Source organism: Arachis hypogaea, chromosome 14 (genome assembly GCF_003086295.3).
Source record: "Arachis hypogaea cultivar Tifrunner chromosome 14, arahy.Tifrunner.gnm2.J5K5, whole genome shotgun sequence".
Taxonomy (NCBI): domain Eukaryota; kingdom Viridiplantae; phylum Streptophyta; class Magnoliopsida; order Fabales; family Fabaceae; genus Arachis; species Arachis hypogaea.
In genome coordinates this window covers 19,528,522-19,553,852 of record NC_092049.1, presented here as the reverse complement: position 1 = coordinate 19,553,852, position 25,331 = coordinate 19,528,522, and positions in this window count along the sequence as shown.

Sequence of the window (25,331 nt, the reverse complement as noted above, 5' to 3'; positions counted from 1 at the left end):
TAGGGAATGGAAGCTACATTGAGAACATGCATCAAGGTTAGGACAATCAAAGATGGGAGGAGCCACAAGGATTTGATCAACCCTTTCGGCAACAACCTCCTCTAATGTGCCATGAGCAACAACCATTTTACGATGCATCCCAAGATAATAGTTATGGTGGACCTTTTCGTGACAATCAACCTCCACCAATTTACTATGAGCAAGAGCCATTCCAAGGTGCGTACCAAGACAATGGATATGGTGGACCCCCTTGTAGTTACCAACAAGCCCCACCATATGCCTATGAACCCCCTTCTCAATATAGTTATGAACCACCATACTCACAAGTCCCTTTCCACCATTCACCTCCATATGACCCTAACCCTTATCCACCATACCAACCACCATACGAACCATATGAACCATACCCAGAACCACCACCTCAATATACACCATCTCCATACCTTTATCAAGAAGAACCACCTCCGTATTATGAGCCCTTTCTTCCAACAAATGAACCCTCCTATCTACCCCAAGCTCCCATAGATGATACCTTTACTGTTATTCGTCAAGGGCAATAGGAGCTTTAAACCACACTTACCTCTGCTCTCACCGGTCTCACCTCTACTCTCCAAGCTCTTATATCTCGTGTGGATCCATCCTTTACTCCCAATACTCAATTCTCAAGCTCTAGTGCACTTCCTTTTCACCCATATCCATCAATCCAAGAGCAACATAATCCTAATTATGCTATTGACATGGAACAAGAGAGAAGGGATCGTCTTAGGGACTTAATGGATCGGGTTCACGAATCCATACTTCAAAAGAAGCAAGAGGAGGCCCAAAAGGTGGAGGTAGTAGAGATCCTTGAAGAAAGATGTTAAAAGGTGGAAGACATCAAGGAGGAGTTTGATTTTGTACTAGAGCAAGTGGAGAAAGCCAAAATTATCAAAGAAGAAGAAGTGGTTGAAGACTTAGGAGATGCAGAACCTCCATGGGAAACTCAAGTCATAGAGCCTCCTTCCAAGATGTTTGAATTTGATGTTCAGGAGGGTGTACAACCTCCAAGGCATATCATGGTTGAAGACTTGGAGGAGGTTGATCATGAGATGGACTCAATCATTGATGAATTCTTATCTACAATTGAATCCTCTCCCACTAGACTTGACATGGAGATTAAAGAAGAAGGGGCACAACCTCCCATGCCCTTGGTAAGTAATGAAAAAGAGATCAAATTGGAAGAAAGCTACCAAGAGGAAGAGGTTGAAATTGAAGAAGCTCGCAAAGAGGTGGAAGTTATCAAGGAAAAGCATCAGGGAGTGGAGCTTGCAAGATCATTAGAAACACCTCTCCCAAAGCCATTACCATCCAATACAACATTCAAGTGGGTAAAATTCTTATCCTTAACCTTTACTTTCCCACTTAAATATGGGTTACTTGAGACGGATGGTCAACTTAGAGCTCTTTGTGGCTTTAAGAATAAGAGGGAGATGGGTAGTGGTTGGAGTTGTCAAGCAAGGTTCAATACGGTTGCATGCTCAAAGTTGAAGTGCAAGGATTGGTGTAGAACTCGATTAAATGGGTCCAGGAAGTTGTTTGGATGTCTCAGTGAGAATTCAGATTGCTTGCCACCCGGTTGGAACAACGATGATCAATACGAAGACGGGTGCAAAAGCAAGGTTTGGGACCCCAGAATTCATTCTAGAAATCAACACTCTTGGGACCTTGTCACTTGCTTTAACTTGCTTGAAGGCTTTATGCGCCTAGTTTGGGATCCCGGAGGCTATTGGAATTGCAAACATTGGTGGGGATTCCTGGATGATTTCAAGCACAAGCCACCATGACAAAGAGCTCACCAAATGTCCAACTTAAGGACAATAACTAAAAGTGCTAGGTGGGAGACAACCCACCATGGTATGATATTTCCTGTTTATTAGTTTTATTTTATTAATATCAGTATTTATTTCCAGTTCTGCATGTTTACCTTTATTTTGCTTTAAAAAAAAGGAGGATGTGACGCGTACGTGTAACCCACGCATACGCGTCGATGCGCAATTTCGCTCTCTATTAAATTGAACAGATAGTTACGCTGGAACTGTGCGGGATGAATGCCTGGCGCACAAGCCTCCCCACGCGTACGCGTGACCCACGCGTACGTGTCGCAAGCAGTTTTGTCAATCCACGCATAAGCGTCAGCGACACGTACGCGTGGGATTGAAAATCGGCGTTAATAGTGAATTGAACAGAGAGTTGGGCTGCCACTGTGCTGGAATCACATGAGTAGTCATGCGTATGAGTGACCGATGCTCACGCATCCGTGTTCATTTTTGGCCACCCATGCGTACGCGTCGCGTGGCTGTTTCAGTTTATCACGCGTACGCGTGATGCATGCGCACGCGTCACACCCTATTTTCCATTTCTTACTTCTTTCTTCTCTCCTTTCTACTTCTTTCTTCCTTCTTTCTTACTTTCTTCTTCTTCATTTCTTTAACTTCTCATCCTTATTCTCTTTCATTCTCTTTTACATATTGCATTTTCATATTGCCTTTCATTGCATTTTAATTTTATTCATTTTTTTATTTTCTTTTCTAATTTCCTATTTTATCATTGGTGTTCAATGTTCTTCTTCAGCGGTTGCATTTTTCTTGCATTATTTTGGTGCTTAGTGACTTATTTTATATTTTTGGTGATATTATTTATATGTCAATACCAATCTTTTATGATACTTGTATTCCTTTTGCATTGACATGAATTTATATCGTCTGTCATGACCCACTCTCTCTCCCTCATTGTTGCAATTCCTGCACTATTGATATGCCATTTGGTTCTACTATTTTCTCACTTGCATGTTGTAACTACCATGTAATTGAGACCCTCATTATTTGGCATTAACCCACCCATATTTTATTTGTTTTCTATCTTTGTTTCTGGGTTACTTTTCTTCCCTTTTCTCTTCTTTCAGGATGGCTACCAAGAAGAGAAATGGAACACTTTTAAGAGGGGCAAACAACAAGTCGCTCTGTACAATCTTTTGAAGGAAGTCCACAGTTGTAGCAACCCGTCCACTTTCACATCTTAGCATGCACCGAGGACGGTGCAATCTTTAAGTGTGGGGAGGTCGATACTGACTTCCATGGGTTAGTTGCTTTCTTTTCAGCACCAATGTTTAGTTTTCTTTGTTACTGAGTTGTTGCATTGCATTATAGATTGCATGTGTAGTTAGTTGCTTACATGTATGTACCACTTGGTTGAAGTGATAATTTCTTTTCAAGAAACTATTTTATAGCATTTCACTAATTTAAATTAAAATTTTTGTTAAACCTTGCTTGAAGAAATTTATTTTGGAACATGGTTTAGAGCTCGAACACACAAAACCAGTGAGATTTTGAGCTTATTTGATTGGTTGCATTTTATCAACCAACACTTTATTTTTGGTGTGTATTATTCTCTCTAAAATTGTGATCTTTGTCTTGCTTAATTCTATATTTCCATTGTTTGATGTATGCATGCACTTATATGATTGAGGCCTTTGTTTCACTAGGCTTACATACCCATATGGCCTTAACCTTTTAATTATCCCTTGTAAACCAATGTTGAGCCTACTTATCCCTTTTATTCTTTACTTTAGCTCATCACTAACTCTAAGCAAAAAACAATAATGTCCTTAATTTGAATCCTTGGTTAGCTTAGACTAATGAGAGTGCTCATAATTTAAGTGTGGGGAAGTTGGGTTTGCCAATATTTGGTTTGAGAATTGGGTGTTGTATATTCCTGTGAAAATGTGCAAAACAATAGTTGAGCACATATTATTGCATTCAATAATTTAATCATATGCATTGAGAAAAACAAAAGAAAAGAAAAGAAAAATAAAAAAAGAGAAAAAAGAAAAGAAAAAAAAAGAGCAAATAATAAAGGGGACAAAATGCCCCAAAGTAAATGGTGATAGCAATGCATACGAGTTGTACTCAAATTGGGATGCATGAATATGTGGCAAAACATAGCTAATGGGTAGTTAGGCTTTATATTATGATTACATGGATTGTCCTAAGTTAGGTGAGATGTTTAGGTTAATTAAGGATTCAGATTTTTAGTCTACTTAACCAAATACAATCCTACCTTGACCTTGACCCCATTACAACCCTTAAAAGACCTCTTGATTTGTGTATTTGTGCATTAAATTTCTGTTGATTGGTAGAAGAAGAGCAAGTCTTAAGAAAGCAAGGTTAGTAGAGAATTGAGAGAATCGAACCTTAAACACTTGAGTAATTAGAGTGTATACACTTCCAGTGAGGGTTCGATGCTCGATTCCTTGTTCCCGGCTTTCATGAGCTATCTTCTTTTGCAAGTTTACTTGTACCTTATTTTATTATTTGAATTAGTGAGATCCAGTTCATATTTCTTCTTGAAGGATTTGTTTACTTTTAACCAAGTAGGTAAAAGCATTTTGCATTTAGCTGCATTCATATAGATAGGTTGCATTTCATAATTTCTACCATTCCTCTTCACTCTTTTAGTTCTCTTGAGCTTAGCATGAGGACATGCTAATGTTTAAGTGTGGGGAGACTGATAAACCTCATTTTTAGGGTTTATCTTGTGCTTAATTTAGTGAATTTTATCCACTAAACTCACACTTATTCATATAATTCGCATGTTTTACATTTTCCTTCCTAATTTTGTGCTATGATTAAAAACATGCTTCTTTGGCCTTAAATTTGCTAATTTTAATCCTCTCTTATTACCATTTGATGCCGTGATATGTTTGTTAAGTATTTTCAAGGTTTATAGGGTAGGAATGGCTTAGAGGATGGAAAGGAAGTATGCAAAAGTGGAAGGAATACAAGAAATTGAAGGAATTGCTAAACTGTCAAGCCTGACCTCTTTGTACTAAATCGATCATAACTTGAGCAACAGAGGTCCGAATGAAATGGTTCTAGTTGCGTTGGAAAGCTAACATCCGGGGCTTCGAAATGATATGCAATTTTCCATAGTTGCCATGCGGTTAGGCGATGCGTACGCATGGATGACGCGTACGCGTGACCTTGCAAAAGTTCAGTGACGCGTACACGTGGGCGACGCATACGCGTGATAGAGCCACGTGTTGCACATATCAGAAAATGCTGGACGCAATTTTTGGGCTATTTTGGCCCAGTTTCAAGCCCGAAAATACTTATTAGAGGTTGCAGAGTGGGGGAATCAGAAATGCAACTTCTCATTCATATAATTTTAGGTTTAGACGTAGTTTTCTCGGGAGAGAGACTCTCTCCTCTCTCTAGGTTTTAGGTCTTAGGTTTATTTCTTCTCTAATTCAGATTTCCATGTTGTTTTAATTTATTTTATCTTCTACATTCTATTATTCTAGTACTTTAGTTATCTATTTCCCTTTGTGATTTCCTTATTTTGTCAATTTAGTTTATGAATTCTTTATGTTAGATTCAATTTTCCTTTCAATGCAAATTGAGGTATTTTATGTTTATTGCTTCTCTTTTCATCTGTTTAGATTTAATATTCTCTTATTACTTTTCTATGCTTTTATTATGTGCCTTCCAAGTGTTTGATAAAATGATTGGAAGGATGCTAGAGTAGGTTTTTCTCCTCTTGGCTTTGGTTGAGTAATTGGAGACTCTTGAATTATCAAACTCTTTTGTTGATTGATAATTAGAAGTTGCTAATTGATTTGAATTCCACTAAAGCTAGTCTTTCCTTAGGAGTTGACTAGGACTTGAGGAATCAAGTTGATTCATCCACTTGACTTTCCTTCATAGCTAGAGGTTGACTAAGTGGGAGCAATGGACAATTGTTATGTCACAATTGAGGAGGATAATGAGGATAGGACTTCTAGTTCTCATACTCTTCATACCCTGGGTCGAGCTATCCGACACGGGATGATTGGCGACAAAGCGACCGACCTCTTTAGGTCAGGCTATCCGATCTCTTCCTAAAAGAGGTCGGCCCAAATCGACTGGAAAGCCCAGCAAGGGGGCCAAAATGAAGGAACACAGCCCAATCCAAAGGTAGCCCAAGCCTACAGAGAGAATGGCGGTTCCGTTGAAGATAAACTGACCTCACCCAAAGATAAGATAAGATAAGATAAGATAACTAACTTATCTTATCTAAAAAGGTCACTCCACACTACTATAAATACACTGGAGCACCCAGGTATAACTCATACTCTGATTCTACTAAAAACCTGCTTAATACCCTTGCTAACTTAAGCATCGGAGTCCCTTGCAGGTACCCCCCACCCTCCGGTGGCGAAGGATCAGCAGTGAAGTCAGTCCAACAAGTCGGACACAACAGCTCCGGCCGACTCCCACCATCCGGATACATCAGCACTGACCAACCCAGAAGATCTTAAACAGAGATTGACCTCCAGTTTCAGGTAACCCTCGGAACATTGGCGCCATTGCCGGGAAATCTGGAAGTCATCCCATCACCATGGCGGACGACCGTGACAACGACCACGATTCAGGTTTGGAAGATAGGACACCGCACAAGAACGCGGACACTACGCTAAAAGATACTCCGGAATCGAACGAGGACAAAGACTCGTCAAATCCAGGGGTAATAAAAGCGCTTCAAGACCATTTGAAGCAACTTGAAAAAGAAACCCAGTAACAACGAGAAGTCGGAAAGGATCTACAAAGAGAGGTACAGCGGCGTCGAGAATTGGAAGATAAACTCCTACAACTCGAAGCCGATCTCAAAGCAAAAGCTACTCGGACTGCCCCTGAGGAGAATTCACGCAAAGAGCAAGATCCATTCACTAGGAAAATCATGAAAACCAAAATTCCTAAAGACTTCAAACTCCCGAACTCTGTACGATGGCACTACAGACCCCAACCATCACCTCAGCAATTTCAGAAGCAGAATGTACCTCACCGACGCCTCCGATGCCGTTCGCTGCAAAGCCTTTCCAACAACTCTCACGAAGACAGCAATCAGATGGTTCGACAACCTACCTCCAAAGTCCATCTCAAACTTTGACGACTTGGCCAAAAAGTTCCTAGCCAGGTTCTCCATCCAAAAAGACAAGGCTAAGCACGCCCCTAGTCTACTAGGGATCAAGCAAGGAGATCGGGAAAGTCTTCGTAACTACATGGAAAGATTCAACAAAACATGCCTGGACATACAAAGCTTGCCAACAGAGGCCGCCATCATGGGTCTCATCAATGGCCTACGAGAAGGACCTTTTAGCCAATCTATATCAAAGAAATACCCTACATCTCTAGACGAAGTGCAGGAACGAGCGGAGAAATACATCAACATGGAAGAAAACGCTCGGTTGGGAGAAACCTCAAGATCCGAAGTCCCCTACCGAGATAAAGATAAAGAATCCAAAAAGAAAGAAGATCAAAAAGGGGAGAAAATGAAAAAATACCATAATTACACCCCTCTCAGGGTATCCCTGGTCGACGTCTACAAAGAAGTCTGCCATGCAGAGAAAATACCCCCAGCTCGACCCCGAAAAGGCAAAAGAGGAGGAGGAAACCGGAATGAATATTGTGAATACCATCGAGTCCGAGGGCACTCCACCAACGAGTGCTTCGACTTAAAAAACATCATAGAAAAATTGGTGAGAGAAGGAAAATTAGATCGGTTTCTGGCCACCTGAGATGATGACCAAAGAAAGAGACGAAGGGACGAAGATGTCGAGCGAACTGAGCGGTCACCTCGAACACCAGAAAGACACGTCCACATGATACACGGCGGATTCGCAGGGGGAGGAATCTCCAAATCATCTCGCAAAAGATATCTCAAAGAAGTATATCATGTCGAAGGAAAGGAGGAAGCACCCGACATCCCTGCAATCACATTCACTAAAGAAGACGCATCCGGTATTATCTCTGGACACGACGATCCCATGGTCATTACCATAATACTAGCAAACACCAATCTCTACCGCACATTAATAGACCAAGGGAGCTCTGCCGACATCTTGTTCAAAACTGCCTTCGACAAGCTCGGCTTAGAAGAAAAGGAGCTTAGAGCATACCCGAACAGTTTGTTCAAACTGGGAGATACCCCAGTACAACCACTGGGGTACGTGTCACTACATACAACCTTCAGAAAAGGGAACCAATCCAGAACACTCAAGATAGACTACATCGTGGTCGACGTGAGTTCAGCCTACAATGTCTTAATAGGTCGGATAACACTCAATCAACTCGGCGCAATAGTCTCCACCTCACATCTATGCATGAAATTCCCAACTTCAGAAGGGATAGCCACGATAAAAGCAAATCAAAAGACGGCATGCCGCTGTTATAATGAAGGTCTAAACCTCAGAGACAGAGGAGAAGAGTTCCATACAATTGAGCTTGGTGGAATTCAGAGAAGAGAAGAACTCCGTCCACAGCCCGAAGGTGAAGTAGAGAAAGTTCAGATCGGAGACACCTCGGACAAAATGACTAACATTGGCACGATCCTGAAAGGAGACACAAAAGAATTACTAGTACAATTCTTACGAGATAATGTCGATCTCTTCGCATGGAAAGCCGCAGACATGCCAGGCATCGATCCCAATCTAATGTGTCACAAGTTGGCAGTCTATCCAGGATCTCGGCCGGTACAGCAGAGACGAAGAAAACTCGGGCTAGAACGATCCCAAGCTGTGGAAGTACTCGCTATGGCTAGTTAACGTCGTCTTGGTGAAAAAATCAAATGGGAAGTGGCGAATGTGCACCAACTATACAGATCTCAACAAAGCCTGCCCAAAAGATCCTTATCCACTCCCAAGTATCGACGTCCTAGTGGACGCCTCATCCGGATATAAATACCTCTCATTTATGGATGCATATTCCGGATATAATCAAATCCCCATGTATCCACCAAATCAAGAAAAGACCTCGTTTTTAACACCAAAAGCAAATTACTGCTACATAGTGATGCCTTTCGGTCTCAAGAATGCGGGAGCCACTTATCAAAGGCTGATGAATAAAGTCTTTTCAGATCACATCGGAAAAGTTATGGAAGTCTACGTAGACGACATGTTGATAAAGACACAAAGTGAAGAGACATTGTTGTCCGACCTGGCCCAAGTGTTCGACACTATAAGGAAGCATAACATGCGACTCAATCCTGCAAAGTGCACCTTCGCAGTAGAAGCGGGCAAATTCTTGGGCTTTATGCTCACACAAAGAAGAATTGAAGCAAATCCGGATAAATGTCAAGCCATACTCAACATGAAGAGCCCAGCCTGTGTTAAAGAAGTGCAGCAACTCAACGGGAGATTGGCAGCCTTATCCAGATTCTTAGCAGGATCGGCGATAAGATCTCTCCCCTTCTATGCTACTTTAAGGAAGGGAAAGAAGTTCGAATGGACAACAGAATGTGAGCAAGCTTTCCAAGACTTCAAAGAATTCTTGGGACGACCACCTATCCTATCTCGGCCACGAGAAGAAGAACCACTCATATTATACCTCGCGGTAGGAAGTCGGGCAATAGCCTCAGCACTAGTCCGAGAAGACGAAAGCGGGCAACAACCCGTCTACTTCATTAGCAAAGCGCTGCAGGGATCCGAGCTGAACTACCAAAAAATAGAAAAGTTTGCCTATACTCTCATACTAACATCTCGACGACTTCGCCCGTACTTCCAGGCTCACACCATTAAGGTTCAAACCGACCAGCCCATAAAAGGGATACTGCAGAAAACAGATCTAGCAGGCAGAATTCTACAATGGACAGTCGAGTTATCCGAATTTGACCTCCAATATGAAGCTCGAACAGCCATCAAGTCACAGTACTTGGCCGACTTCATCGCAGAATTCACAGATACCCTGGAAACCCCCACAGAGTGGAATCTCTACGTGGACGGTTCTTCGAATAAGACTGGAAGCGGCGCAGGTGTGATAATAGAAAGCAACCAAGGAACCCAAGTTGTGCTCTCCCTCAAATTTGGATTCCTGGCCTCAAACAACCAGGCAGAATATGAAGCGTTACTAACTGGTTTGAAGCTGGCTAAGGAGGTTGGAGCTCAAAAACTCAACATCTTCAGCGATTCACAAGTAGTCACCTCACAAATAACAAGGAGCTACCAAGCCAAAGATCCTACCATGAAAAAGTATTTGGATAAAACTAAGGAATAGCTCGGACAACTCGGGGAATATAAGATCTGCCACATACCCCGCGAACAAAATGCCCGAGCTGACGCACTCTCAAAACTAGCCAGCACCAAACCAGGGGGCAACAATAGAAGCCTCATCCAGAAAATGCTACAAAACCCATCAATCTCGAAAGAAGAAAAAGTCCTAGCCATAACAGGTCGGGATCAAGGATGGATGACCCCATAATTAACTACCTCAAAACAAAAGCACTCCCCACAGATGAAAAGGAGGCAAAGAGATTAAAAAGGGAGGCACAGTACTACACTATCATAAACAACATCCTGTACAAAAGAGGGATCTCAATACCATTATTAAAATGTGTGCCGACCTCCAACACAAGGGAAGTGCTAGAAGAAGTACACGGCGGCATTTGTGGCAATCATCTCGGAGCACAAGCTCTCGCCAAAAAAGTACTACGGGCGGGATTTATTGGCCAACTCTACAAAAGGAAGCTACAGAATTTGTAAAGACATGTCCAGCATGTCAGAAACATGCCAACTTTCACATCGCCCCGCTAGAAGAGCTCATCAGTGTTACTTTACCTTGGCCGTTTGCAAAATGAGGACTCGATCTTCTTGGACCCTTCCCCCAGAGATCGGGACAAGTTAAATTTCTCATAGTAGGGGTAGACTATTTCACAAAGTAGATCGAGGCAGAGCCCCTAGCCAACGCCACTGCTCAAAAAAGTTGGAAATTCCTATATAGGAACATTGTCACAAGGTTCGGGGTCCCACACTCCATCACCACAGACAATGGCACTCAATTCACAGATGCAAGCTTCAGAAAATTAGTAGCCGACTTGAACATAAAGCACCAGTTCACCTCCGTTGAACATCCGTAAGCCAATGGACAGGCCAAAGCTGCCAACAAAGTCATATTGGCTGGGTTAAGACGGAGATTACAAGATGCAAAGGAAGCTTGGGCAGAAGAGCTTCCACAAGTCCTATGGGCGTATCGAACGACGCCACATTCCACAACAAAGGAATCCCCCTTCCGGTTAGCATACGAAATGGAAGCAATGATCCCAGTAGAGATTGAGGAAGGGTCGCCTAGAGTGGTTCATTACAATGAGGGAGCCAACTCCCAACTTCAAAAAGAAGAGCTCGACCTACTTCCTGAAATCCAAGAAAGAGCTCGGATCAGGGAAGAAGTACTAAAACGTCGAATGGTTTCCAGATATAATCAAAGGGTAGTGCCAAGAGGTTTCGCTAAGAATGATCTCATCCTAATCTGAAATGATATTGGAACAACTTGACCAGGAGAAGGAAAGCTGGCAGCAAACTGGAAAGGACCCTACCGAGTCGTAGAGGTACTTGGAAAGGGCTCCTACAGACTGTCCGAACTCGATGGACGAGAGCTCCCCAGATCATGGCACGCCTGTAACCTAAGAAGGTACTACAGCTAGAGAAGGAAAAAGATCTAATCACAGGATGCACTCTTTTTCCTTAAAAGGTTTTTTAATGAGGCACCAAGATGAGATTCAGACATTATCCGACTTAAAGGGATGAAAAACTCCCACATGTATATATTTGCACTTTCTTTTGAATAAAATATATTTTAGATATTCTACAAATTCTCAAGACGCATTAATCTAAAGCATTCATCGTCCGATTATAAAGCAACAGATCGGCAGAAAGTGAAAAACAAATTCACTGCACGATCACGATAAAGATAATCGTCTGATAAAGGTGAAAATGCGATTCACCTAAAGGACGATCAAACAAAGATAGAAACCACTTCCTACAAATCGGCAAAGATGAACACAGAATAATGCAAGAAGTTATCGAAAGTGATCCGAAAAAAGAACCTGACGAGGTCTTATGGATTGCTAAATAATAACGTAAAGACTGGCCGACGTTAAGAAGTCGGACCAAGTCAACCCAAGTTATAAGTAAACCCTGGAAAGAGGTCTGGCCAACCCTATTAAAGAGGATTACTTTAACTTAGAAGGGCCCGGCATGACGAAGTCGGCCCAAAACAAAAAAGTTATAGAAGTAATCCCTGAAAGAGACCTGAAAAAGGTCCAAGAAAGAGGATTACAAAAATAACTTAGAAAGAGGACGACGTAAAGAAGTCGACCTCCTACATAAAAGTTATAGAAGTAATCCCTGAAAGAGACCTGACAAAGGTCCAAGAAAGAGGATTACAAAAATAACTTAGAAGAGATCGACATGACGAAGTCGATCTCCTACAAAACATAAAAGTTATAGAAGTGATCCCTGAAAGAGACCTGACAAAGGTTCAAGAAAGAGGATTAAAAAGATAACTTAGAAGGGCCCGACATGATGAAGTCGGACCAAAACATAAAGTTATAAAAGTAATCCCTGAAAGAGACCTGAACAAGGTCCAAAAAAGAGGATTACTAAAAATAACTTAGAAGGGACCGACATGACGAAGTTGGCCCAACCAAGCTACAAAAAGTTATAAAAAGTAATCCATAAAAGAGACCCACTAAGGTCCAATTAAAAATGGATTACTAGAAATAACTTAGAAGCGACCGACATGAAGAAGTCGGCCCAAAGATGATTAAAGCTATAGAGTTATAAAAAGTAAATCCATAAAAAAGATCCGGTGGGGTCTAATTAAAAACTTGATTACTAAAAATAACTTAGGAAGAGATCGACATGACAAAGTCGGTCCACTACAAAAATAACTTGGAAAAGGACGACATAAAGAAGTCGGCCTCCCAACAAAAACAAGTTATGAAAATAGCCCCAGAAAGAGGTCGGACAAAGGCCCAAACAGAGGACTACAAAAACCACTGGAAAAAAGGCCAACGTAAAGAAATCGGTTATGGATTGCTAGAAATACAAATTGGATCCACGCATCTACAACCTCCAAGTACAAAGCAGTTCAAAGAGGTCGAGCAGCAAGGCTCCAGCATTCACAAAACACAGAAAGGAGCTAAGACAAGTGCAAACAAGCATGATATAAATACAATAACAAGCTTCTGGGTCAGGCCCAAAAGCTTAGAAGCTACTTGTTGTTTCTTCAAAATAAAGGGTTGCTAAACAAGCAACCAGAAAGAGTATCAACAGTCAGCAAAATATACAAACCAATAAAGAGTTTAAAAGCCCACAAGCCGGGCCATCTACACAAATATCCAAGAAAATTCAGCTAAAGTTGGAAGACTTCTTGGCAGCATCAGTCTGAGGTGAAGGGGGCGAGTCTTAATAGGTACGGCATCCACGCTACCATCATCCCGATTCAAGATCTGACAATCCGGATCAGAAATGGATTGACCGACTTCAACTGGGGGAACTGTGGAAGTTGACACTTTGACAGAAGGCACAGGGATAGGCTCGACATCATCATCATCCTGGTCATCAGGGACAATCTTACCATCCCTCACAACATTATCCAAGCTAAAAAGAGTAAGATCGGCCTCGGGAGCGATAATCCGAACCTGCTCCTTCAGGTTCTCGTAAGCAGCATTCACACTGCCAACAAGATGACCCTGGAGCTCGGAGTAATCAGCTCGGGCTTTCTCCAACTCCTCCTTCAAGCGCATTCCCTCCCGATAGGATGTGACATAACTATCCTTATGCCTCAATACCGTGTCCTCGGCCAACCACACAGAAGCCGCCAGAGCGAGGGAACTTGCCTTTTCATTCTCCAGATCCTTCTCCAACTTGGCTACCTTTACCTCGAGCTATTCCTTCAGGCCCTTCATCCGGTCGAACTCCTGTTTAGCCTCCTCCATAAATTCTTTGGTGGCGTAGAGAGGAAGATTCTGAGCAGTTCGGTACAGGGCAGCCCCCATATATGCCATTTTAACACTATTTTGGGTCATAAAGTCCAGATGGCGAAGGATTGATACATCATCCATGGGGAGGGCACCGTAGGGACCGATTTGCTGGTCTACGAACTCGATTGCATTAAAATAAGGGGCATCAAGGTTAAAAGCATCAACTGTTTTTTGCTTTTTATTAGGAGGGACACCAGAAGTGGCGACAGAGGCTTGGGAAAGATCAATCAAATGAACCCGAGGAGTCGGGATGGCTTTCCTCGCCCCAGGTGAACTCGGAACTGCCGGCTTTGACTGGGCCAGAGATGATCCCTCTCCGGCAGCCTTAGCCGAGACATTGTGGGTGGCGGTGGCCTTCCTCGCCCTTTTCAGGCCTTCATCGATTCGTTATTCTTCATCGTCTCTGCAAATAAAGCACAATAGTAAGAAATTAAGCCGCAAGACAGAAAAGCATTTATGAGCAAATATAAGAACAGACAAAAAGGGAAAATCAGGAACGCAAAATACCCAGCTCAGTTTGGAGAAGAGAGGGATTGGTTAAAAATTTCTTTGTATCAAGATGGGGAGGTTGACCCCAGTGTTCTTCCAAGACGGTCATAAAAGCTTGCTCAGCTTCATCCAACATTTTCCACGTGTATCTAGATACTCTCACATCTTTTTTCCATTCCAAGGGAAAGGCGGGCTCATCATTTTCATCCAGAAAAAAGGGCCGAGCTCCTTCAATAGCTCGGACCTTGAAAAAGTAATTTTTAAAGTCACGGAACGATTCGTCAAACATGGAGAAGACCTTCTTTCCCTGGGAAGCTCGAAAGGAGACCCAAGATGCCTTCTTTTTTACTTACCCCAGGCTTCGTCAAAACAAATAGATAGAAAAAGAGAGATTGCGAGGCAGGAATACCGAATACATTACACAACAATTGAAAATTTTTATGAAACCCCAGGAATTAGGGTGAAGTTGAGAAGGAGCAACATTACAGGACCATAACAGGTTGGTCTCAAAATCAGTAAAAGGAAGGGTGATACTCATCTGACCAAAGAAGAAGTCATTAGCATAGAAAAAAGGGGGATCTCTAACAATCCGAGTAGAGAAACAAACTCTCTCTTCAGAGAAAGGAGGTACAAGTTCATAATTCTTTTCATCGCCAACACTACTACAGACCCTATGAAACTGCCTAAGCTGCTGACAAAACTCATAATCAACCAAAGAGACACACATAAGAACCATTGAATCCACCCAATCAGCCATGCCCTCAGAGACCTGGGAAGACATCTCTACAATGTTATTGCGAGAAGACATGAGGCCAACTAATCCTACAATAAGAAAAGAAGATTGGATTACTAAAAAACATCTCGGGCGAGGGGCAAAACAACTCGACTAATATGATACAGACGAACAAACAGAAAAGGAAAACCCCAAAACTCAAACCAAAGTCCTGGGGCATCCTTTGGAGGCAATAACAAAGCAAGGTTTCAGGAAAAATCTACAGCTTACAAAGAAAGAAGATTCCAAGTAATCATCGGTTTCGAAAAAGGGAAGTAAAAACACAAAAGTCCATTGGAGCCACTATCTTTCTACAGTCTACCAGCAAAAAGCATTGTCAACATCAAAAATGCCAAGCAGAAAATCATCAAAGACACAACCTTTTTCAGAATCAAGCAAAAACCATCATCGAAAGCGCAAGCAGAAACGGTGATAACATGCAAAAGTCCTAAAAGCATCAAGCAACAAGAAAAGCGAAAAGGTTCATACGAAAGACGAAGAAACTCCCAGAACACACATTACAACAGCAATTAGGCGCAACAAAAACAGAAAGATCCAAACTTTCTCCAAGCAAAATCAAAACTTCACCACAAAACCAAAGCCAAAGCAACGAAAGAGAAAAGTAATCGCAAAAATAGAACTAACCTGGAGAAATGAGAAACTCCGGAAAGGAAGGAATTGCCGGATCGCTGGAAGATACTGCAACGCAAGAAAAAGACAGAGACAGAGAGCGAGAGAACGAAGGAGTTACAAAGAAAAAGGAAGAAGAGAAACCGTTTTTCTGAGGAAGCAAAATTCAAAATAAAGCCAAGGGAAATGGGGCAATTAATACCAATTAATGAAGGTATTAAACCCTCGCACGTTCCCTAGAACAAAGCGCTAATACAAAAGTGCGCGCTTTTAGAGAAAAACGTTCTACATTCAAAAAGAACCTACAAAAGAAGTCGACAAAATTCTCGAGTTCGGCTTCACCCGAGAAGGATCGAAGTCCTAAAACCAAGACTCGACCTCCAAAAGAAAGACCGAGCTCGAGCAGGGGCACTGTTCATACCCTGGGTCGAGCTATCCGACCCGGGATGATTAGCGACAAAGCGACCGACCTCTTTAGGTCAGGCTATCCAATCTCTTCCTAAAAGAGGTCGGCCCAAATTGACTGGAAAGCCCAGCAAGGGGCCCAAAACGAAGGAACACATCCCAATCCAAAGGTAGCCCAAGCCTACAGAGAGAAGGGCGGTTCCGTTGAAGATAAGCTGACCTCACCCAAAGATAAGATAAGATAAGATAAGATAACTAACTTATCTTATCTAAAAAGGTCACTCCACACTACTATAAATACACTAGAGCACCCAGGTATAACTCATACTCTGATTCTACTAAAAACCTGCTTAATACCCTTGCTAACTTAAGCATCGGAGTCCCTTGCAGGTACCCCCCCACCCTCCGGTGGCGAAGGATCAATAGTGAAGTCAGTCCAACAAGTCGGACACAACAGCTCTGGCCGACTCCCACCAGCCGGACACATCAGCACCGACCAGCCCAGAAGATCTCAAACAGAGATCGACCTCCAGTTTCAGGTAACCCTCGGAATACATACCTTACCAAGAGCTTTTATCATTTGTATTTCCATTTACTTTCTTGTCATTTACTTTTCATGTTCCTTATTTCAAAAACCCAAAAAGATACAATCTCATAACCAATTATAAGTATACCTCCCTGCAATTCCTTGAGAGATGACCCAAGGTTTAATACTTCAGTTAATTTTATTGGGTTTGCTTAAGTGACAAACAAATTAAATTTGATTGAGATTTAATTGTCGGTTTAGATCCATACTTGCAACGCGATTATTTTGTGAAATTCTTTACCGACGATTTTTATCCCATCATGGTGTCTGCCCAAAGACACTTGAACAATACTACAGTGAATTGACCACTGTAATTTAGCTCGATGATGTCTACTAATCGCCTGTAATACGAGACACCGCCAATGGCAACATTGACATCCCATTTGCTTGCGTAACTTCTAGTATCCGAAGTGACATAAATCCCGCTATTCTGTGTTTTCATCCCTTCCTCCCTCGACATGATTCTAAATTTAAATCCATTGACGTTGTAAGCCTGAAAGCATCTGGCCTGAGCAAGGGGCCCACAGGCAAGCCACTGCAATTCATTTGAATGACTGGTGCTTCCAAATGGGACTGGCATTGAACCATTAAAGGCAAGAAAGCATCAAGGGTAGTGGGATCCTGTGATATTAAGGATTACCTCATGCCTAAACCAGTTGAGAAATTCTCTGTGCACAATACTATCTATGTGAGACTGGGACCTTGTTTTATTTCGCAGTTTTCTCTTTGTGATGGCTCTGTACTCATTATGCATACAAAAAGTTTGTTCATATTCAATACTATCAATACCATATTGGCTCACTGTATAATTTTAGAACTCAGTCTCGATACTTACTCCAAGAATTTCTCTACAGCAATGCAATTGACCAGTACATGATGATGTGCTTGAAAGATTTTGGTTGCTGTTAGAGTAAAAAATGAAGCAGCTCTGACCGCCTTTCCAACTTCTGGGAATATGCTGGCAATCTCGCTCGGCAGAGCATCGGTCGGCCGTCGGTTGATCCTAGTCTCGACATTATCTAGGTATCTTGAACAGAATGTGAGAATCTCTTCGGATAAGTAGCCCTCTGTAATCGATCCCTCCGGTTGTGCCCTATTATGCACGTACTACTTGAGACGACATAGGTACCTTCGAGAACATAACATATAAAGTACTAGATGATAGCTATCCTAATAAAATAGGTCGAGAAAGCTTAAGTAGATTTTTACCTCTCAATTGGGTACATCCACCGGTAATACACTGGGCCATCGAGGCATGCCTCCTTGACCAAATGCACCGTTAGATGAACCATGACTGTGAAGAAAGAAGGTGGAAATATCATCTCCATGTGGCATAGAGTATGGACCACACGATCCTGAAGGAGAGGAAGTTGCTAAGGATCTATGGATTTACTGCATATTAGTTGGAAAAAGGCTGATAACTCAGCCAAGACGGCGGACACTGGGGTGGGCAATACGTGTCTTGACACAATTGGCAAGAGATGTTCCATTAGAATATGGCAGTCATGACTCTTCAAGTCCGATAACTTGCGCTGTTTTAAATCAAGACAACGAGAGACGTTGCTAGAGTACCCGTCTGGAAAGACCACATTCTTGATAGTCCTAAGAAAGACATCCTTCTGTGGATTTGACATGGTAAAGACTGCAGAGGGATACTTTTCACTTTCAAGTGGCCACATATCATGCCTGATTCCCATCAACTGGAGATCTTTTGGAGCTTTTAGGTGGTCTTTGGATTTACCACTCTCGTTCAACATGGTAAAGACAATGTTGTTGCACACATTCTTCTCTATGTGCATCACGTCAAGGTTGTGACGTAATTCGTTGTTCTTCCAGTATGGAAGATCAAAGAATATACTCCTCTTTTTTCAGAGAGACTTGTCTTGAACCACGATCTGCTGTCCGCGCCTTCTTTTACCGCCCACTGCTTGCACCTTGCCATGTGAGACTGGCACACCCTCCAACTGTCTCAAGATATCCCTGGCAGTCAATTTGACAGGTGGAGATCTATCATCTACCTTTCCATCAAATCTACCCCGGTCCTGTCTATATCTGTGATCATGATTCAAGAAGCGATGATGACCTATGAAACATCATTTCTGACTGAAGGTGAGTCACCTAGTCTTGGCGTCCAAATTGCACGTGGGGCAAGCTCTCCCGCCGTACATATTTCAGCCAGATAAATTGCCCAATCCAGGAAAATCGCTGATAGTCCACATCAACGTAGCAATGCATCTTAAATGTTTTCTTCTCACTGGCATCGTACGTATCAACACCAGCCCACAACTGCTTCGACTCATCGATTAGGGGCTGTAGGTAGACATCTATGTCATTGCCAGGTATTTTAAGACCGGGAATAATCATGGAGAGAATAAAGTTGGTTTGTTTCATGCAAATTCATGGGGGTAAGTTGTACGGAATAAGAATCACTGGCCAGGGCTAAGCGAACACTGCGCGGATTGCCAGAAAAGTCAGTATATCTCCTGTCAAATGCTTTCCAGGCCTCACCGTCCCTGGGATGCCTCAAAGAACCATCAGATTTGGTTCCTCTCTTGTGCTACAACATATCCACGGCTGTCTTGTTGGACATGAATAATTGCTACAACCGTGGAATCAGAGGAAAGTAGCGGAGAATCTTCGCTGCCTGAGGTTTCCCATTCTTCTTGACGATGACGTTGATCCTTACTAAAGAATTTTTCTGGGTCTTTTGCTTCCACCTGGATGCTCCACACCGTTTGCATCTAGACAGGTCTTGGTCGGAGCCCTAGTATAGCATGCAGTCATTTAGACATGCATCTATCTTCTTGTACTCAATACCAAGCTTCCTTATGATCCTCTTGGCATCGTTCAAGATCTTCGGAATCTTTGCATACTCAAAGGCGTCCCCAAATAGCTCTAGAATCAAACCAAAAGCCTTGTCGCTCACTCTGCACATGCACTTTATATGGTACAGTCTCACCAAGAAAGACAGCTTCGAGAATCCTAAGCATCCCGAATATAGTTCCTGCTCGCCATTCTCAAGCAAGTCATGTAAGGAACGAGCCTCGTGGCTAGGTTCATCGGATAAGTACGGCAACCCCTTCGCACCGTCTCCGACATGTTCATCCATCGAGTCTTCATCATCCCCCTGCATTCCCGAGAAGTTGAATGCCTCGTGGACCATGTCACGCATTTGATCTCCTGAGTTCTTAGTGGGTTCTAATTCTTCTCTGCCGCTAGAGCTCTCATCTACGATTTTCTCACCATGATATAACCAAAAAGTATAGTTAGAGGGAAAGGGTTTCATCAGAAGATGATCATACGCATCCTCTCTAGTTGGAAAAATCGGAACCCACACAAAGGACATGGACAATGTATCATCCTATCGGATGATGCATTGACAAATGCGAAGTCAAGGAATTTATTTACACCATCCCTATATTCTGCACTACCTCATGGCTTTATAATCCAGCCCTTATCAATATCGGCTTTAATGAAATAGCACAAACAAATGAATAAACAGTAAATAAGGACATGAATTAAAAAAACTAAGACAAAATGGCTGTGTCAGAAGAACCAATAACAGTTTATCACAATTATGAAATGGAAGACTAATATATGACTTAAACTAAACAATTTAGTACAAGCAAAACCATGTAGGGAGCGATAGAATAACTCAAACCGCAAACAGAAAGAAGGTTTCTTGCATCCAGGATAACAAATAGCACACGAAAGGTATTGGGGAGGAGGCTTATTCATTGCAAAATTCTGTGCTTTCTAAAAAAATACTGGTAGAAAGAATTTCTGGTTCCAAGTCCAAAAAATGAAAAGATAAAGAAAAGCTTCCTTAAAAAATGAGAAAGAAAACAGGAATAAATGTTAGAATTAAAAAATAGTTAAAATAAGAAATATAACTAAACAATCAAAATAGAATAGAATAGAATCTTCAAAATATCTTAAAAAACGAAAAAGAAAACATGATTAAAAGTTAGATTTAGAAAACAATTAAATCAAAAAAATGTAACTAAACAATTATAACAGATAGGGAATAGAATCTTGAAATTGTAGATATTTTATTTTAGATATACTTCTAAGAAAGTCGTATTATAGTTTCCCTATCCTATCATCTACCGTGTAAGTGCAAATAATTGGTCCAATGAAAAAAAACATAAAAAATAGGAATAGAAAAGGCAGGACTATGAGTGTAATATTTTTTTTACTTAGAAAAAAAAAAGAAAGACGAACAAGAAAATTTAAACTTTAAAATCTACATTTTGAGAAATAATAGAAAAAATGACATGGCTATGAATGCATGAAACTAGACCTTGTTACAAATGGACTTAGTACATTGAATTATTAGGTTACCCTTATTCGGATTTGAGTCATGGAAGGAAGATGCTTTAACAATAATAATTAAAGTAATAACAATGAAGCATATAATTGAGTTCGGTGGAAATTTTGGCTTCATTTGCAATGAAGCAAGAAATTGTATTAACCAAAAAAGAAAAAGAAAGAGAAAACTTTCGTCATGCAAAGAAATTGAAATCAATTAAATAAATGTTGAATTAAATTAAATATGCAAAGTTTATAATAACTCCATTATTATTCATACTTAGCTTGTAAAAATATCAACTTTCCTCTCTTCTGTACAACAATTTCTCTACCAATAATTAATACATAATCCAGCTAAGCTAGCTAGCTGCACAAATTAATTAAGTACTATTTTCTAATTTTACATAGCGGATAATACAAATGCAACTTCTATATTCTATACCATTTTGTTGAACATAACAGTTACCAATCGGACAAATAAAAAATAGGATAAAGGGTCACGTGTCTATATGTTTGTTAGAACTTAGAAACTTCTCTTGATTTTAACATTTCATTCATCAATCAGATAATAACATGCATGAATGTTGTAAAACATGGAATAGAACTAGGTTCACAATATATAGAAAGTGTAATCAATGACCTTTCATAAATTCAATGAACTGGACACAATAAACCAAATACTCTGATAATTCAGCCATCTCAGGAACTAAATAGCAAGGAGAAATTAAAATTATACAATGACATGTACAAGTTTCAAAGAAATTCAACTAAGCAAGCAGATTTAAAATTGTTCCATCAAAGGCATTTGGATGGATCAAAGTTATCAGATATAAATTTTACTAAAATAAAATGTTAACCTTTTCTAGCAAAATTGTTTAAAAAAATACCAAAGTGTAAAGCACAATTAACAGACCAGCAACACAGCATATGAAAAATAATTATCACTTGAAAGAGTCAATAACAAAGTGCTAGTTCTTGTAAAAATTGGCTTGATTAGATATGTATTCTCTATATACCCTTCATCCTTTATCCTTAAAATATTATTAGAATTTCAGTCTTTTTAACTCATACCCTTCCCATTTAACGTCCCCATCAAGTAATGTATATTTTTCTAAACTTGTGCTGATAACGAATCTAAAATCCAGGTCACCAACCCAATAATCCCCAATATAGTATAGTATCAATTATCCAACAATACCCAAAACTACCGGAATATTGATTATAACAGTTTGATAAAACTAATAGTAAGGCCAAGTTGTAGTGTTGAGCAGTTGCCAATGTTGTATATTGCTTATAACACTTTAATAGTATTATAGTTTATATCAGTCTCAATTCCTTCTTATTATTTTCCTTTTTCTTACTACAGAATAATCAATTCTACTACTCGCAAAGGCTAAAGAGGAATAGAACAATAATAATAAATCAAAATCATCATATTCATAACAAATAAGAAAGTTGAAAAAAAAATAACCTTGTTTGGAGTGTGCTCTAGAAGCTTCTCTGCTGCAAGTAATTTTGCAATTCTTATCAACAGTGAAAACAAAAACAACCTTTGGCAATTTTCTTGCGCAGTACTTAGCAATCGACACCAAACGAAGTCGCTTCCTGCACCAGAACCAGGTTTGTTGAAGAGCCTCTACACACTTTCAGTTTCAAATCAATCTACATTAAAACAACAAGATTTCAGTTCCCAAAACTCTTTATAGAGTGTAACTGTATAGTGACTTTAAATTTCAAAACTTAGAAGCAGAACATAGATGCTAGTAGCATACAAAGAGCATAGTGGAGATCAGCATTTTTCTTTTATAATGTCCAAAAACCAAATGCATGTATCTTTTAATCCATAGTGTGCATTATTCTTACTTTGTAGTCCTATTAATCTGGTCTAGTTTAATTAGATTATCTTACCTATGTATAAAACAAGTAACACTCTCAACACAAGTTTTCTTTAGTTGGAAGAAATGAATCGAAACCTTGGTTAGGTGATCATCTCGAGAGATTTTAGCCTAGTGAATTATGGTATTGTTAGGGGCAGCCAGAAATGTTTAAGGCTTGTTTAATGTTCATGACTCATTTGAAAAGGAAAATTAATTTAAAGGGTTAACTGGTAAACTTAAAAGTAGAGATCACGTGTAGAAGAGACCAAAAAAGAGAAAATGATGACAACCATTTGGCCTCTATTTATTAGGATTCGTCCAAAACCTTGTAACTAGATTAGTCTAAGAATCTTCACTTTAAAAGGAACATGCATGCGGAGCGGGTTCAGTATGGGTTTAAAGGATAATGGAGTTTTCCTTTAACTTGTACTAAAGCTTACTTGATTCATTTTAACTCACATGATTTCCCTTCAAATTCTACTAACTAAGGCCGGTTTAAGAGAGAAGGGAAAAATGGATGATCAATCATAAGAAAAATGGGAGAAAAAAAATGAACAGTCAATTGAGAATCACAAGATCTTTAAAAATTAATTCAATTGAATGAGATCAACTTGCTCTTTAGATCACTTGAACCAGTCAACCTTGTTTCTCAACTCCACACTCATCACACTATGTGAAAAGTACTCGAGCTATTTACAGAATAAGAGAGTGACTCAAGGGGAGAGATAGACGAGATTAATTCGCTACAATCTAGTCTCATTACTTAAGAGAAACAAAATAATATAGCAATTCATTCTTGTTGATCAAACACAGATGTATGTATACTCTAATTAGCATTATCTCTTAAAAGATAGAATTACAATCTGCTAATTAATCTAACTCAATTAGCTATCTAGCCAATCAACTCTCACGTGTTCTAGTAGTTAAAGTTATGACAAAAGCAGAATAATGATTAGCCAGCTGAGCTTGCTCATATGGGACCAAGTCACATGAATCAAATTCCTAACCCTAAACAGTAGCAATAACCCTAATTAATAGAAGATATGGACAAATTCTTGTTCAAAATTCCGAACCAAGAGTGAAAACACGAAGGAAAGCTCAAAGTGTCAGAACTAACCAGTGACAGGGAGAGGCCGCGATAGCTCAGAATGGCGAACGGTGGAGGATGGTGTAACAGTTTCGTGCACGACCTAGGTGATGGGAGACTTCGACGCCGTTGGGAGAAGCGTGTATGGGAGCTGTGCGACTTCACAACCCAAACAGAGGCGCAAGGTGGAGAAGATCTTAGAGATTTTGCACACCCTAGACAAGAGAGTATGGGTTTCAGGAACTGTGGATGAGGCAAAGGCTCGACGGCGGCCAGAGGATGATGGATTGGCAGTAGTGGCGCAGTGGAGCAGTGACGGCAGTGTTCGTGCGCTTCCAAGGACTGTTCGTGGGGTTCTACAAAATTTGGGGAGGAATCAATTAGATGATATAAGATAAATTAAAAATGGGTAAAATAGAAATTGAGTTATTAGATCCTCATCTAGCGGCGTTTCACTAAGCAATCGCCGCTGATGTTGCGGCACACGAAGAGATCCTTCTTCCGCAGCCTTGCTTTGCGGCGACAAGGGAACGGCCCCCAATTTATCGCCGATGTTCTTCGTTCTTGTTGTAGTGATAGTTGCCACCATGACAAAACCTGTATAAGACTAATACACAACCGCATCAGCATTGAACACTCCCTTCATCCCCATAGGGAAGAATGGCGTCAGCTTTGATGCTTTACCATGAACTAATCTAACTACGATGATGAACACAATAACAAGCGTAGTGGTAATGGAGCTGAGCCAATTTAGGATTGAGGTATTCCTAGTGCTGCTCATTGCAACACTGTTGGCGATAAAAAAATGACAACAACAATTGGATCCATCATGTTGAACCCTCCTTGGAAGGAATTCACCCGGATCCGGATGTAGCAAATGGCGGAGAAGCCAGAGATGGCGTAGGCGAGAACGATGGCAGGACCAGCGTCGGTGCGGGCTTCCTGGCCGGTGACTACGAAGATTCTGGAGGCGACGATGGAGCCGAAAGCGAGCCAAGTAAGGTCCCAGGCAGTGAGGCAGCGGCGCATTGGATTCTCGCTAGCGTGAGGGAGGACGTTGAGCTCATTGTTGTCAGAGGAGCGGCTGAGGAGGCAATCCCTTAGACGGGGGCACGCGGAGGCAAGGGCGGCTCGGTAGGTGGTGAAGCTCTAGAATGAGGGCTCCGGAAAGAAGTCTTGCTTACTCCACTGCTAGTAGCTCCGAGTGTGGGCGTTGGGGATGGCGGAGGTGGGCCGTGGTGGCAGTTCCTCGATTCCGGCATAGCAGTTGAGTGAAGATGAAAGAGGGAGGTCGTTTTGGTTTACGTGAATGGGGACAACTAACCCCCTGACCATTTGAGGTGT